Here is a 12,281-nt window from a genome sequence, read left to right as displayed (position 1 = left end):
TCTCAAGGTTAGCAGATTCTGTGTGAGGATAGTGTTCTGTTAGAACATGCAGCTGCTAGGCTGACTCATAGAAAATGTATCCATTTGTAACAAATGACACATACAGCATTAAATTAATATCTATAGCAGCCCATGTGACATCTCTACTCTTATCATAATTGTCTGGTTATTGCCAATCTGGACAGCAGGAGTGATATATATTCACTAGTCCCAATATCCCATCATATAAATATACCCACACTGATATACTTTCTTATCAAGAGTTATTAGTAGCTATCTGTATGCACTTTAGACATTGTATCTGCTAAGTGACATCATATCTAGTGTATTCCTTTCTTATAGCTCAGCTTCTATTCCCTATTAGTGGAGACTAACAGCTAACATCATAATCATATATTTTTGTTTTATAACATTTCACATGAGTCAAATACACGCGGACACGCCGTGCCCTACACGTGTGTTTCACTGCATCTATGGCAACTTACATTAAAGCTAACAAGAAAGCACACTCGTTCTGTCTTTAAACTGATAAAAGAAACCCCAATAATATGGGGCATGCAAAAATTGAGATAAAACTCAGTTTTGCTCCTCTCCACGGAAATCTTTAATAAAAGGCGAAATATTTGTTAGTTCTGAAGAGAAACCAGAGCATGACCAAGATTCCACCTGTCGCCTGAGTGCCATGCCAGCAGTTCTCATTGAGCTCAAAGTGAGCACCCAATTTGAAAGAAAGATAGCAGATTTCTCACCAGGCTTCCCCTAGCTATAAACATGGTTTGTACTCTTTTCCATGTGTTCCCAGATCTTTCAAGCAATTAGTATAGTCAAGAAAGTTCTGTTTGAAAAGAAACAAACATTTACTGTCATTTCTATGCAAATGAGCTTACATTAAAGCACACTCGTTCTATCTTTAAACAGATAAAATAAAACCCCAATAAGATGGGGAATGCAAAATTTGAGATAAAACTCAGTTTTGCTCCTCTCCACGGAAATCTTTAGTAAAAGGCGAAAGATTTGTTCGTTCTGAAGAGAAACCAGAGCATGACCAAGATTCCACCTGTCGCCTGAGTGCCATGCCAGCAGTCCTCATTCAGCTCAAAGTGAGCACCCAATTTGAAAGAAAGAAAGCAGATTTCTCACCAGGCTTCCCCTTGCTATAAGCATGGTTTGTACTCTTTTCCATGTGCTCCCAGATCTTTCAAGCAAGTAGCATGGTCAAGAAAGTTCTGTTTGAAAAGAAACAGACATTTACTGTCATTGTTATACAAATAAACTTACATTAAAGCCAACAAGAAAGCACACTCATTCTGTCCTTAAACTGATAAAAGAAACCCCAATAATATGGGGCATGCAAAAATTGAGATAAAACTCAGTTTTGCTCCTCTCCACGGAAATCTTTAATAAATGGCGAAAGATTTGTTCATTCTGAAGAGAAACCAGAGCATGACCAAGATTCCACCTGTCGCCTGAGTGCCATGCCAGCAGTCCTCATTCAGATCAAAGTGAGCGCCCAATTTGAAAGAAAGCAGATTTCTCACCTGGCTTCTCCTTGCTATAAGCATGGTTTGTACTGTATTCCATGTGCTCCCAGATCTTTCAAGCAAGTAGCATGGTCAAGAAAGTTCTGTTTGAAAAGAAACAAACATTTACTGTAATTTCTATGCAAATGAGCTTTCATTAAAGCACACTCATTCTATCTTTAAACCGATAAAAGAAAATCCAAAAAGATGGGGCATGCAAAAATTGAGGTAAAACTCAGTTTTGCTCCTCTCCACGGAAATCTTTAGTAAAAGGCGAAAGATTTGTTCGTTCTGAAGAGAAACCAGAGCATGACCAAGATTTTCATCTGAAAATATGTGTTCTCCCTGCAGTTGTTGTCCCCAGATGAGAGTTCCCTTGTGCTGCCTCAGTTGAATCTCCTTTACTTGACAGAGATGTGCCTGAGCAGCGGCCCTCCCCAGCCCTATCCCAAATCATACTTATTTTGCACAGGAGATACCATGGTCATGAAGATTGTTCTCCCAGGGTGAGGTTCATTCATTGCATTCTGGGTATGCTGACCCCTGTGATTTCCCCAATGTGGGAAACTCGACTGCATTATTTGTGGTAGTGGGGGACTGTGTTTGTGCTTTCCTCTGGTCAGCTCTGGTAAAAGTCAGATTTCTTTGTCTCAGATCTTCCTCTAGCCTTGTTCTTCTTTCGAGAGTTCCCTTGTGCTGCCTCAGTTGGATCTCCTTCACTTGACAGGGGGTGCCCGAGCAGCAATCCTCCACAGCTCTAGCCCAACTCCTACTTACCTGCCAGGTGAGATACTATGATCTTCACTGTTAGGGCAATCAGGATGTGGAATTCCCTGCCAGGGAAGGTGGTAATGGCGGACTCTGTAATTGGATTTAAAAAAGGAATGGATACATTTCTGAATGAAAAAGCTATCTAAGGTTATAATACTTAAAATATCAACATGGTTAATCCGGGGGTAACATGAGTTATAGTAGCTAACTAGTCATAAAACATTATTCAGCAAGTATGTAGAATCATCACAACTTAAAACAGGTTGAACACGATGGGCAATTTGCCTCTATTCAACCTCAAAAACTATGTTACTATATGTTACTATATTACTATGTTACTGTAGTATACAGAAAACCAAAATGCAATGAACAGTGATAGTGAGCACTGATGAGGATACTAGAACTGACACTGAGCAGCAAGATGCAGCACTGGACTATTAGTAATGTACTGTAGTATGCTGAGCACCACAATGCAGCACAAGACAATGAGCAGTGATACTGAGCACTGATGAGGATACTACTGAGAACTGACACTGAGCAGGAGAGACACACTACTAGTATTACTGAGCAGCAATAAGTAACCACTGATACTGAGCACTGATATTGAGATTTCCACTGAGAGAACATAGCCACGTCCATTCCGCTCTCTCTTCAATGCACGAGTAAAAATGGCGGCAACGCGCAGCTCTTTATATGGAATCCGAATCTCGCGAGAATCCGACAGCGGGATGATGACATTTTCCCTTGTTCAGGTTTTGCGAGTCAGGCGGGAACAACCGAGCCTGCCTCGGACCAGTGTAAACAACGTGGAGTTCGTGGGGAATTCGGTTCTCGGAGAACCGAACCCGCTCCTCTCTACCTTATACCAATCAATTTTTTTATTTTCAATCTAAGCCCCTGCAGTTTTCTGTAAGCATCTGCTTCGCTATGATGATCAACAAGTCACAAGGGCAAACACTCAGGGCTTGAGGCGTAGATCTTAGGACCAGCTGCTACAAGCATGGCAGAGGTGTCACTATCACTGGTGACACCCAGAGAGGTGGCGAGGGAGATTGTAATGCAGTACGCGCAGATAAGCAGCGCAATGGTAAAAAGGAGGCATGGTTTCATAGGTAGGGGCGTGGCCTGGTGGCCTGAATCTACATTTTGTTGCTCCGGGTGTCCCGGGGGTTGGGGGCTGCACCCGGGGACTAGTGTGTGAGCGGTGCTGGCTCCTGCACAGTGAAAGGGCATGGCCACCCAGCATGACGCCTCCCTTCTTGACCATGCTGTAATTGCAGTCGCACTGCAGTTCAGCGTGATCATAAAAAATGGTGTAGCCTCCTGCTGGTGCAGACTGTATGTGCGCGCAGGAAGCCGCCACCATTTTTGTGATCACAGCGGCTGAATGTGATGTCATACAGCCGCTGTGACCACGCCCCCTGTGTCTACTCCATTGCAGACCCCATTTTGAAGCCTTGCCCCCGCACCGCTCCATCCCTGACTTGGAAATGGAGTGTTGCTGACCCACCTATCCCCCCCCGCCCCGATTGACAGGCAGAGGCGATCGCATTCTCTGCGGGGTGCCGCAGAAAATGCAGGCACATGCGTATGCTCTTAGCAATTTTTGCAGTTGGATCGCTTATTGTGATTGCAATCCAACCTGAATCAGGCCCTATTACCTATCACAATGCGCTGCGGGCAGTACAAAATTGGGTTAATATAGGAGAAAAACCCCCAGACCTGTGCTCCTTAACTGTACCTGGTGGCTAGTGGAGCGGCTGCCCAGTAATCAGTGTCCACGCCAGTGCGCACACGGTCCACCCCCTACGGCCACGCTCCCCTTCATCAGCGGCCTCGTGATCCGGAAGGGTGGTGTGTGTGTGACTGACCTTAGGATGAAACCGGACCCTCCGCTGCAGTGACCCAGCAACCAGGGCACGGGAGTATACAGCGCCGCTGGGAGTGATGAAGCTGCAGTAAAGATGTCTATTAGACCTAGCCTGCTGCAGCCCTTGTAGATTCTCATAAAACAAGTTCTTCTTTTCTTGTCAAAATTTATAGCTAAGAATAGGCTGCCTGAGGCAGGCCCCTGTTAAGTGGCCTGCTACTGAAGGCACCAACTACAAACTGAGCTCCCTGTTCATGGAAGCGGGGTTATAGAGGAGAATGCACTGAGCATCTTGGGAACAGTCAAAAGCTTTGAGCCGGTTGGTGCCTCAGATCAAGATCCTACTCTACACCCCAATGTGAATCCTTGTGGAGTCCAGTGTACCCCACAGAAGAAATTAATGTGTCACACCCATTGGCAGCAACCTTAGAATAGCTGCTGACGGGCACAATTGAGAAAGGAAGGGGGGGGGGGGGACATTTGAATCCAGCACATAAATGCAATTCAAATATGTAATTTGTACCTTCCTATTTTAAAATATAATGGATGAACCTCACCCTGTGAGAACAATCTTCATGATCAAGAGATCACATATGCAAAATAAGTATGAGTTGGGATAGGGCTGGGGAGGGTGGCTGCTCGGGCAGCCCCTCCCCCGTCAAGTTAAGGAGATTCAACTGAGGAAGCACAAGGGAACTCTCGTCTGGGGACAACAACTGCAGGGAGACCACATCTTTTCAGATGAACATGGGAGGGCGGAAGGCTGCCTAATACTGAAGCACCATCAAATATCAAACCATATGCAACATCTAGTACAAGCCTTCCTGGGGGAAGGTCTGCAGCAGACGGATTTGCATACAGTGATGTTATTCAAGCAGTGGGCCAAAGTTGGCTGGAACCCTCATCTGCCATTAAAAGAGAAAAGGGGCGTGCAGGGCATGGCGGCCTTTTGCAGTGCTTGGATGACCCCTAGTTCTCATTAAACACCCCCACCCTCCTTTGGTGTGGGGCTCATGTTGGCCATGCCCCATCCCCTGAAGCATTCAAGCTGATTTCTTGCAGCAGCTGGGCACTGTAACAGCTCCAGAGCTGTTCTGTAAGGCAAGTAAAAGGGTGTGGGCCCTGCAGCACCACCTGTAGTTTGCATTGTGCGTTGGAAGGCACAAAGTAAGCAGACGGGAGGAGAAGTCAGGATAGTGCGCAAGGGCATCCTTTTCTCTTAGTCCGTAGAGGATGCTGGGGTCACATTAAGAACCATGGGGTATAGACGGGATCCGCAAGAGACATGGGCACTTTAAGACTATCAAAGGGTGTGAACTGGCTCCTCCCTCTATGCCCCTCCTCCAGACTCCAGTTATAGGAACTGTGCCCATGGAGACGGACATTTCGAGGAAAGGATTTATTGTTAAACTAAGGTGAGCATCTTACCAGCTCACACCTTAAGCATGCCGCAGAACGTGGCATTCAACAGAACACAAGCCAACGGCATGAATAATTGCAGCAAAAAGCTGACCAGAACCATAACACAACATGTGTATAACCACAAGTAATAACTGCAGACACAGTATGGACTGGGACGGGTGCCCAGCATCCTCTACAGACTAAGAGAAAAGGATTTACCGGTAGGTATTAAAATCCTATTTTCTCATACGACCTAGAGGATGCTGGGGTCACATTAAGAACCATGGGGTTATACCAAAGCTCTTGAACGGGTGGAAGAGTGCGTACGACTCTGCAGCACCGAATTACCCAACTTGAAGTTATCATCGGCCAAGGTATCAAACTTGTAAAACTTAGCAAAAGTGTTTACTAAATAGCTGCTCGGCAAAGTTGCAATGCCGAGATTCCCCGACCAGCTGCCCAGGATGAACCCACCTTTCTAGTAGAATGGGTCTTCACCTAATTCAGTAACGGCAATCCTGCCATGGAATGAGCATGCTGAATCTTACCACAGATCCAGCGCATAATGGTCTACATGGAAGCAGGACACCCAATCCTGTTGGGAGCATACAGGACAAACAGAGCCTCTGTTTTCCTAATCTGAACCGTTCTGGTGACATAAATTTTCAAAGTTCTGACCACAGCCAGAGACTTTGACTCAACGAAGGTGTCAGTGGCCAAAGGCACCATGTGGAAAGATGAACCACCTTCGGCAGAAATTGTTGACGTGTCCTCAATTCTGCTCTATCTTCATGAAAGATCAAATAAAGGCTCTTGTGATACTGCATGGTTTGTACTGTTTTCCATGTGCTCCCAGATCTTTCAAGCAAGTAGCATGGTCAAGAAAGTTCTGTTTGAAAAGAAACAAACATTTACTGTCATTGTTATGCAAATAAACTTACATTAAAGCTAACCAGAAAGCACACTCGTTCTGTCTTTAAACTGATAAAAGAAACCCCAATAATATGGGCATACCTCCCAACTTTGTCGGCTCGCAAAGAGGGACACACGCGCGGCGAAGTCGCACGCGCTCCCAAAAAGGGCGTGGCCTAAGTAAAAAGGGGCATGGCTTCGCGGGAGGACCCGCGATCGCGAGTCACGCCCCCGTTTTCGGCACTGAGGGGGCATGCCCAGCGCTCTGTGAGCCGCTGGCATGCCACCTCTCCCTCTGACTTCAGTGAATAGACGCTGTGCGCACAGCGACTATTCACCTCTGCTCTGCTAAGCAGGGCAGCGACAGACAGAGCCTCCCAACTGTCCTACCCACCGCGGGACACTGCGGCCCGCAGGTGGGACAGCGGGACAGTCCCCAAAAAACGGGACTGTCCCGCGAAAATCGGGACAGTTGGGAGGTATGATATGGGGCATGCAAAAATTGAGATAAAACTCAGTTTTGCTCCTCTCCACGGAAATCTTTAGTAAAAGGCGAAAGATTTGTTCGTTCTGAAGAGAAACCAGAGCATGACCAAGATTCCACCTGTCGCCTGAGTGCCATGCCAGCAGTCCTCATTCAGCTCAAAGTGAGCACCCAATTTGAAAGAAAGAAAGCAGATTTCTCACCAGGCTTCCCCTTGCTATAAACATGGTTTGTACTCTTTTCCATGTGCTCCCAGATCTTTCAAGCAATTAGTATGGTCAAGAAAGTTCTGCTTGAAAAGAAACAGACATTTATTGTCATTGTTATGCAAATAAACTTACATTAAAGCTAACAAGAAAGCACACTTGTTCTGTCTTTAAACTGATAAAAGAAACCCCAATAATATGGGGCATGCAAAAATTGAGATAAAACTCAGTTTTGCTCCTCTCCACGGATAATCTTTAATAAAAGGCGAAAGATTTGTTCATTCTGAAGAGAAACCAGAGCATGACCAAGATTCCACCTGTCGCCTGAGTGCTGTGCCAGCAGTCCTCATTCAGATCAAAGTGAGCGCCCAATTTGAAAGAAAGCAGATTTCTCACCTGGCTTCTCCTTGCTATAAGCATGGTTTGTACTGTATTCCATGTGCTCCCAGATCTTTAAAGCAAGTAGCATGGTCAAGAAAGTTCTGTTTGAACATAAATAAACATTTACTGTCATTTCTATGCAAATGAGCTTACATTAAAGCACACTCATTCTATCTTTAAACCGGTAAAAGAAACCCCAAAAAGATGGGGCATGCAAAAATTGAGATAAAACTCGGTTTTGCTCCTCTCCACGGAAATCTTTAGTAAGAGGCGAAAGATTTGTTCGTTCTGAAGAGAAACCAGAGCATGACCAAGATTTTTATCTGAAAATATGTGTTCTCCCTGCAGTTGTTGTCCGCAGATGAGAGTTCCCTTGTGCTGCCTCAGCTGAATCTCCTTTACTTGACAGAGATGTGCCTGAGCAGCGGCCCTCCCCAGCCCTATCCCAAATCATACTTATTTTGCATAGGCGATACCATGGTCATGAAGATTGTTCTCCCAGGGTGAGGTTCATTCATTGCATTCTGGGTATGCTGACCCCTGTGATTTCCCCAAATGTGGGAAACTCGACTGCATTATTTGTGGTAGTGGGGGACTGTGTTTGTGCTTTCCTCTAGTCAGCTCTGGTAAAAGTCAGATTTATTTGTCTCAGATCTTCCTCTAGCCTTGTTCTTCTTTCGAGAGTTCCCTTGTGCTGCCTCAGTTGGATCTCTTTCACTTGACAGGGGGGTGCCCGAGTAGCGACCCTCCCCAGCTCTAGCCTAACTCCTACTTACCTGCCAGGTGAGATACTATGATCATGAAGGTGCTTCTCCCAGGGCAAGGCTCACCCATTGCACTCTGGGTGTGGTGCCCCTGCGATTTCCCCAAATGTGGGAAGCTTGACTGCATAATTTGTGTTTCCCCTGGTCGGCTCTCGTATAATTCAGATCTCTTTGTCTCAGGTCTCTCTCCAGCCTAGTTTGCTGTCTGTTTCCACTTCTTTTTTCATGAGCCCCTCCCTTTTATACCCTTGTGCACTATCCTGACTTCTCCTCTTGTCTGCTTATTTTGTGCCTTCCAATGCACAATGCAAACTACAGGTAGTGCTGCAGGGCCCACACCCTTTTACTTGCCGTACAGAGCAGCTCTGGAGCTGTTACAGTGCCCAGCTGCTGCAAGAAATCAGCTTGAATGCTTCAGGGGCTGGGGCATAGCCAACATGAGCCCCACACCGAAGGAGGGTGGAGGTGTTTAATGCGAACTAGGGGTCATCCAAGCGCCGCAAAAGGCCGCTATGCCCTGCACGCCCCTTTTCTCTTTTCATATGCAGACGAGGGTTGAAGCCAACTTTGACCCACTGCTTGGATGACATCACCGTATGCAAATCCATCTGCTGCAGGCCTTCCCCCAGGAATGCTTGCACTAGTTGTTGCATTTGGTTTGTTGTTTGGGGGTGCTTCATTATTAGGCAGCCTTCTGCCCTCCCATGTTCATCTGAAAATATGTGTTCTCCCTGCAGTTGTTGTCCCCAGATGAGAGTTCCCTTGTGCTGCCTCAATTGAATCTCCTTTACTTGACAGAGATGTGCCTGAGCAGCGGCCCTCCCCAGCCCTATCCCAAATCATACTTATTTTGCATAGGAGATACCATGGTCATGAAGATTGTTCTCCCAGGGTGAGGTTCATTCATTGCATTCTGGGTATGCTGACCCCTGTGATTTCCCCAAATGTGGGAAACTCGACTGCATTATTTGTGGTAGTGGGGGACTGTGTTTGTGCTTTCCTCTGGTCAGCTCTGGTAAAAGTCAGATTTATTTGTCTCAGATCTTCCTCTAGCCTTGTTCTTCTTTCGAGAGTTCCCTTGTGCTGCCTCAGTTGAATCTCCTTCACTTGACAGGGGGGTACCCGAGCAGCGACCCTCCCCAGCTCTAGCCCAACTTCTACTTACCTGGCAGGTGAGATACTATGATCATGTAGGTGCTTCTCCCAGGGCAAGGCTCACCCATTGCACTCTGGGTGTGCTGCTCCTGCGATTTCCCCAAATGTGGGAAACTTGACTGCATAATTTGTGTTTCCCCTGGTCGGCTCTCGTATAATTCAGATCTCTTTGTCTCAGGTCTCTCTCCAGCCTAGTTTGCTGTCTGTTTCAACTTCTCTTTTCTTGAGCCGCTCCCTTCTATGCCCTTGCGCACTATCCTGACTTCTCCCGTCTGCTTACTTTGTGCCTTCCAATGCACAATGCAAACTACAGGTAGTGCTGCAGGGCCCACACCCTTTTACTTGCCGTTCAGAGCAGCTCTGGAGCTGTTACAGTGCCCAGCTGCTGCAAGAAATCAGCTTGAATGCTTCAGGGGCTGGGGCATAGCCAACATGAGCCCCACACCGAAGGAGGGTGGAGGTGTTTAATGCGAACTAGGGGTCATCCAAGCGCCGCAAAAGGCCGCCATGCCCTGCACGCCCCTTTTCTCTTTTCATATGCAGACGAGGGTTGAAGCCAACTTTGACCCACTGCTTGGATGACATCACTATATGCAAATCCATCTGCTGCAGGCCTTCCCCCAGGAATGCTTGTACTAGTTGTTGCATTTGGTTTGTTGTTTGGGGGTGCTTCAGTATTAGGCAGCCTTCTGCCCTCCCATGTTTATCTGAAAATATGTGTTCTCCCTGCAGTTGTTGTCCCCAGATGAGAGTTCCCTTGTGCTGCCTCAGTTGAATCTCCTTTACTTGACAGAGATGTGCCTGAGCAGCGGCCCTCCCCAACCCTATCCCAAATCATACTTATTTTGCATAGGCGATACCATGGTCATGAAGATTGTTCTCCCAGGGTGAGGTTCATTCATTGCATTCTGGGTATGCTGACCCCTGTGATTTCCCCAAATGTGGGAAACTCGACTGCATTATTTGTGGTAGTGGGGGACTGTGTTTGTGCTTTCCTCTGGACAGCTCTGGTAAAAGTCAGATTTCTTTGTCTCAGATCTTCCTCTAGCCTTGTTCTTCTTTCGAGAGTTCCCTTGTGCTGCCTCAGTTGGATCTCTTTAACTTGACAGGGGGGTGCCCGAGCAGCGACCCTCCCCAGCTCTAGCCCAACTCCTACTTACTTGCCAGGTGAGATACTATGATCATGAAGGATCTTCTCCCAGGGCAAGGCTCACCCATTGCACTCTGGGTGTGGTGCCCCTGCGATTTCCCCAAATGTGGGAAGCTTGACTGCATAATTTGTGTTTCCCCTGGTCGGCTCTCGTATAATTCAGATCTCTTTGTCTCAGGTCTCTCTCCAGCCTAGTTTGCTGTCTGTTTCCACTTCTTTTTTCATGAGCCCCTCCCTTTTATACCCTTGTGCACTATCCTGACTTCTCCTCCTGTCTGCTTACTTTGTGCCTTCCAATGCACAATGCAAACTACAGGTAGTGCTGTAGGGCCCACACCCTTTTACTTGCCGTACAGAGCAGCTCTGGAGCTGTTACAGTGCCCAGCTACTGCAAGAAATCAGCTTGAATGCTTCAGGGGCTGGGGCACAGCCAACATGAGCCCCACACCGAAGGAGGGTGGAGGTGTTTAATGTGAACTAGGGGTCATCCAAGCACCGCAAAAGGCCGCCATGCCCTGCACGCCCCTTTTCTCTTTTCATATGCAGACGAGGGTTGAAGCCAACTTTGACCCACTGCTTGGATGACATCACCGTATGCAAATCCATCTGCTGCAGGCCTTCCCCCAGGAATGCTTGCACTAGTTGTTGCATTTGGTTTGTTGTTTGGGGGTGCTTCAGTATTAGGCAGCCTTCTGCCCTCCCATGTTCATCTGAAAATATGTGTTCTCCCTGCAGTTGTTGTCCCCAGATGAGAGTTCCCTTGTGCTGCCTCAGTTGAATCTCCTTTACTTGACAGAGATGTGCCTGAGCAGCGGCCCTCCCCAGCCCTATCCCAAATCATACTTATTTTGCATAGGAGATACCATGGTCATGAAGATTGTTCTCCCAGGGTGAGGTTCATTCATTGCATTCTGGGTATGCTGACCCCTGTGATTTCCCCAAATGTGGGAAACTCGACTGCATTATTTGTGGTAGTGGGGGACTGTGTTTGTGCTTTCCTCTGGTCAGCTCTGGTAAAAGTCAGATTTATTTGTCTCAGATCTTCCTCTAGCCTTGTTCTTCTTTCGAGAGTTTCCTTGTGCTGCCTCAGTTGGATCTCTTTCACTTGACAGGGGGGTGCCCGAGCAGCGACCCTCCCCAGCTCTAGCCCAACTCCTACTTACCTGCCAGGTGAGATACTATGATCATGAAGGTGCTTCTCCCAGGGCAAGGCTCACCCATTGCACTCTGATTTCCCCAAATGTGGGAAGCTTGACTGCATAATTTGTGTTTCCCCTGGTCGGCTCTCGTATAATTCAGATCTCTTTGTCTCAGGTCTCTCTCCAGCCTAGTTTGCTGTCTGTTTCCACTTCTCTTTTCTTGAGCCGCTCCCTTCTATGCCCTTGCGCACTATCCTGACTTCTCCTCCTTTCTGCTTACTTTGTGCCTTCCAACGCACAATGCGAACTACAGGTAGTGCTGCAGGGCCCACACCCTTTTACTTGCCTTACAGAGCAGCTCTGGAGCTGTTACAGTGCCCAGCTGCTGCAAGAAATCAGCTTGAATGCTTCAGGGGCTGGGGCATAGCCAACATGAGCCCCACACCGAAGGAGGGTGGAGGTGTTTAATGCAAACTAGGGGTCAGCCAAGTGCCGCAAAAGGCCACCATGCCCTGCACGCCCCTTTTC

At 47.2% G+C, this 12,281-nt stretch overlaps 15 non-coding genes across 15 annotated transcripts; 8 read left to right on the top strand and 7 right to left on the bottom strand.

Annotated features, from left to right (window-relative positions):
* Positions 1-536: 536 nt before the first annotated feature.
* On the bottom strand, positions 537-652 carry LOC135030360 (U5 spliceosomal RNA). Its single transcript, XR_010226381.1, has one exon. It is a non-coding gene; the product is annotated as a U5 spliceosomal RNA (small nuclear RNA).
* Positions 653-927: 275 nt separating this feature from the next.
* Positions 928-1,043, bottom strand: LOC135030335 (U5 spliceosomal RNA). Its single transcript, XR_010226357.1, has one exon. It is a non-coding gene; the product is annotated as a U5 spliceosomal RNA (small nuclear RNA).
* Positions 1,044-1,329: 286 nt separating this feature from the next.
* LOC135030357 (U5 spliceosomal RNA) lies at positions 1,330-1,445 on the bottom strand. Its single transcript, XR_010226378.1, has one exon. It is a non-coding gene; the product is annotated as a U5 spliceosomal RNA (small nuclear RNA).
* A 270-nt stretch (positions 1,446-1,715) lies between these two features.
* On the bottom strand, positions 1,716-1,831 carry LOC135030351 (U5 spliceosomal RNA). Its single transcript, XR_010226372.1, has one exon. It is a non-coding gene; the product is annotated as a U5 spliceosomal RNA (small nuclear RNA).
* Positions 1,832-1,975: 144 nt separating this feature from the next.
* LOC135030377 (U1 spliceosomal RNA) lies at positions 1,976-2,138 on the top strand. Its single transcript, XR_010226398.1, has one exon. It is a non-coding gene; the product is annotated as a U1 spliceosomal RNA (small nuclear RNA).
* A 4,813-nt stretch (positions 2,139-6,951) lies between these two features.
* Positions 6,952-7,064, bottom strand: LOC135030363 (U5 spliceosomal RNA). Its single transcript, XR_010226384.1, has one exon. It is a non-coding gene; the product is annotated as a U5 spliceosomal RNA (small nuclear RNA).
* A 286-nt stretch (positions 7,065-7,350) lies between these two features.
* LOC135030366 (U5 spliceosomal RNA) lies at positions 7,351-7,467 on the bottom strand. Its single transcript, XR_010226387.1, has one exon. It is a non-coding gene; the product is annotated as a U5 spliceosomal RNA (small nuclear RNA).
* A 270-nt stretch (positions 7,468-7,737) lies between these two features.
* On the bottom strand, positions 7,738-7,853 carry LOC135030343 (U5 spliceosomal RNA). The gene has a single exon (XR_010226365.1). It is a non-coding gene; the product is annotated as a U5 spliceosomal RNA (small nuclear RNA).
* Positions 7,854-7,997: 144 nt separating this feature from the next.
* Positions 7,998-8,161, top strand: LOC135030392 (U1 spliceosomal RNA). The gene has a single exon (XR_010226412.1). It is a non-coding gene; the product is annotated as a U1 spliceosomal RNA (small nuclear RNA).
* Positions 8,162-8,313: 152 nt separating this feature from the next.
* LOC135030295 (U1 spliceosomal RNA) lies at positions 8,314-8,476 on the top strand. Its single transcript, XR_010226325.1, has one exon. It is a non-coding gene; the product is annotated as a U1 spliceosomal RNA (small nuclear RNA).
* Positions 8,477-9,150: 674 nt separating this feature from the next.
* Positions 9,151-9,314, top strand: LOC135030296 (U1 spliceosomal RNA). The gene has a single exon (XR_010226326.1). It is a non-coding gene; the product is annotated as a U1 spliceosomal RNA (small nuclear RNA).
* A 152-nt stretch (positions 9,315-9,466) lies between these two features.
* LOC135030218 (U1 spliceosomal RNA) lies at positions 9,467-9,629 on the top strand. Its single transcript, XR_010226264.1, has one exon. It is a non-coding gene; the product is annotated as a U1 spliceosomal RNA (small nuclear RNA).
* A 671-nt stretch (positions 9,630-10,300) lies between these two features.
* LOC135030166 (U1 spliceosomal RNA) lies at positions 10,301-10,464 on the top strand. Its single transcript, XR_010226216.1, has one exon. It is a non-coding gene; the product is annotated as a U1 spliceosomal RNA (small nuclear RNA).
* Positions 10,465-10,616: 152 nt separating this feature from the next.
* On the top strand, positions 10,617-10,779 carry LOC135030316 (U1 spliceosomal RNA). Its single transcript, XR_010226342.1, has one exon. It is a non-coding gene; the product is annotated as a U1 spliceosomal RNA (small nuclear RNA).
* A 674-nt stretch (positions 10,780-11,453) lies between these two features.
* Positions 11,454-11,617, top strand: LOC135030285 (U1 spliceosomal RNA). Its single transcript, XR_010226318.1, has one exon. It is a non-coding gene; the product is annotated as a U1 spliceosomal RNA (small nuclear RNA).
* The last annotated feature ends 664 nt before the right edge of the window (positions 11,618-12,281 follow it).

The sequence above is a fragment of the Pseudophryne corroboree genome, unplaced genomic scaffold (assembly GCF_028390025.1).
Source record: "Pseudophryne corroboree isolate aPseCor3 unplaced genomic scaffold, aPseCor3.hap2 scaffold_497, whole genome shotgun sequence".
Taxonomy (NCBI): domain Eukaryota; kingdom Metazoa; phylum Chordata; class Amphibia; order Anura; family Myobatrachidae; genus Pseudophryne; species Pseudophryne corroboree.
The sequence above is the reverse complement of the archived record's forward strand: the minus strand, read 5'-3'. Positions and strand labels throughout refer to the sequence as shown.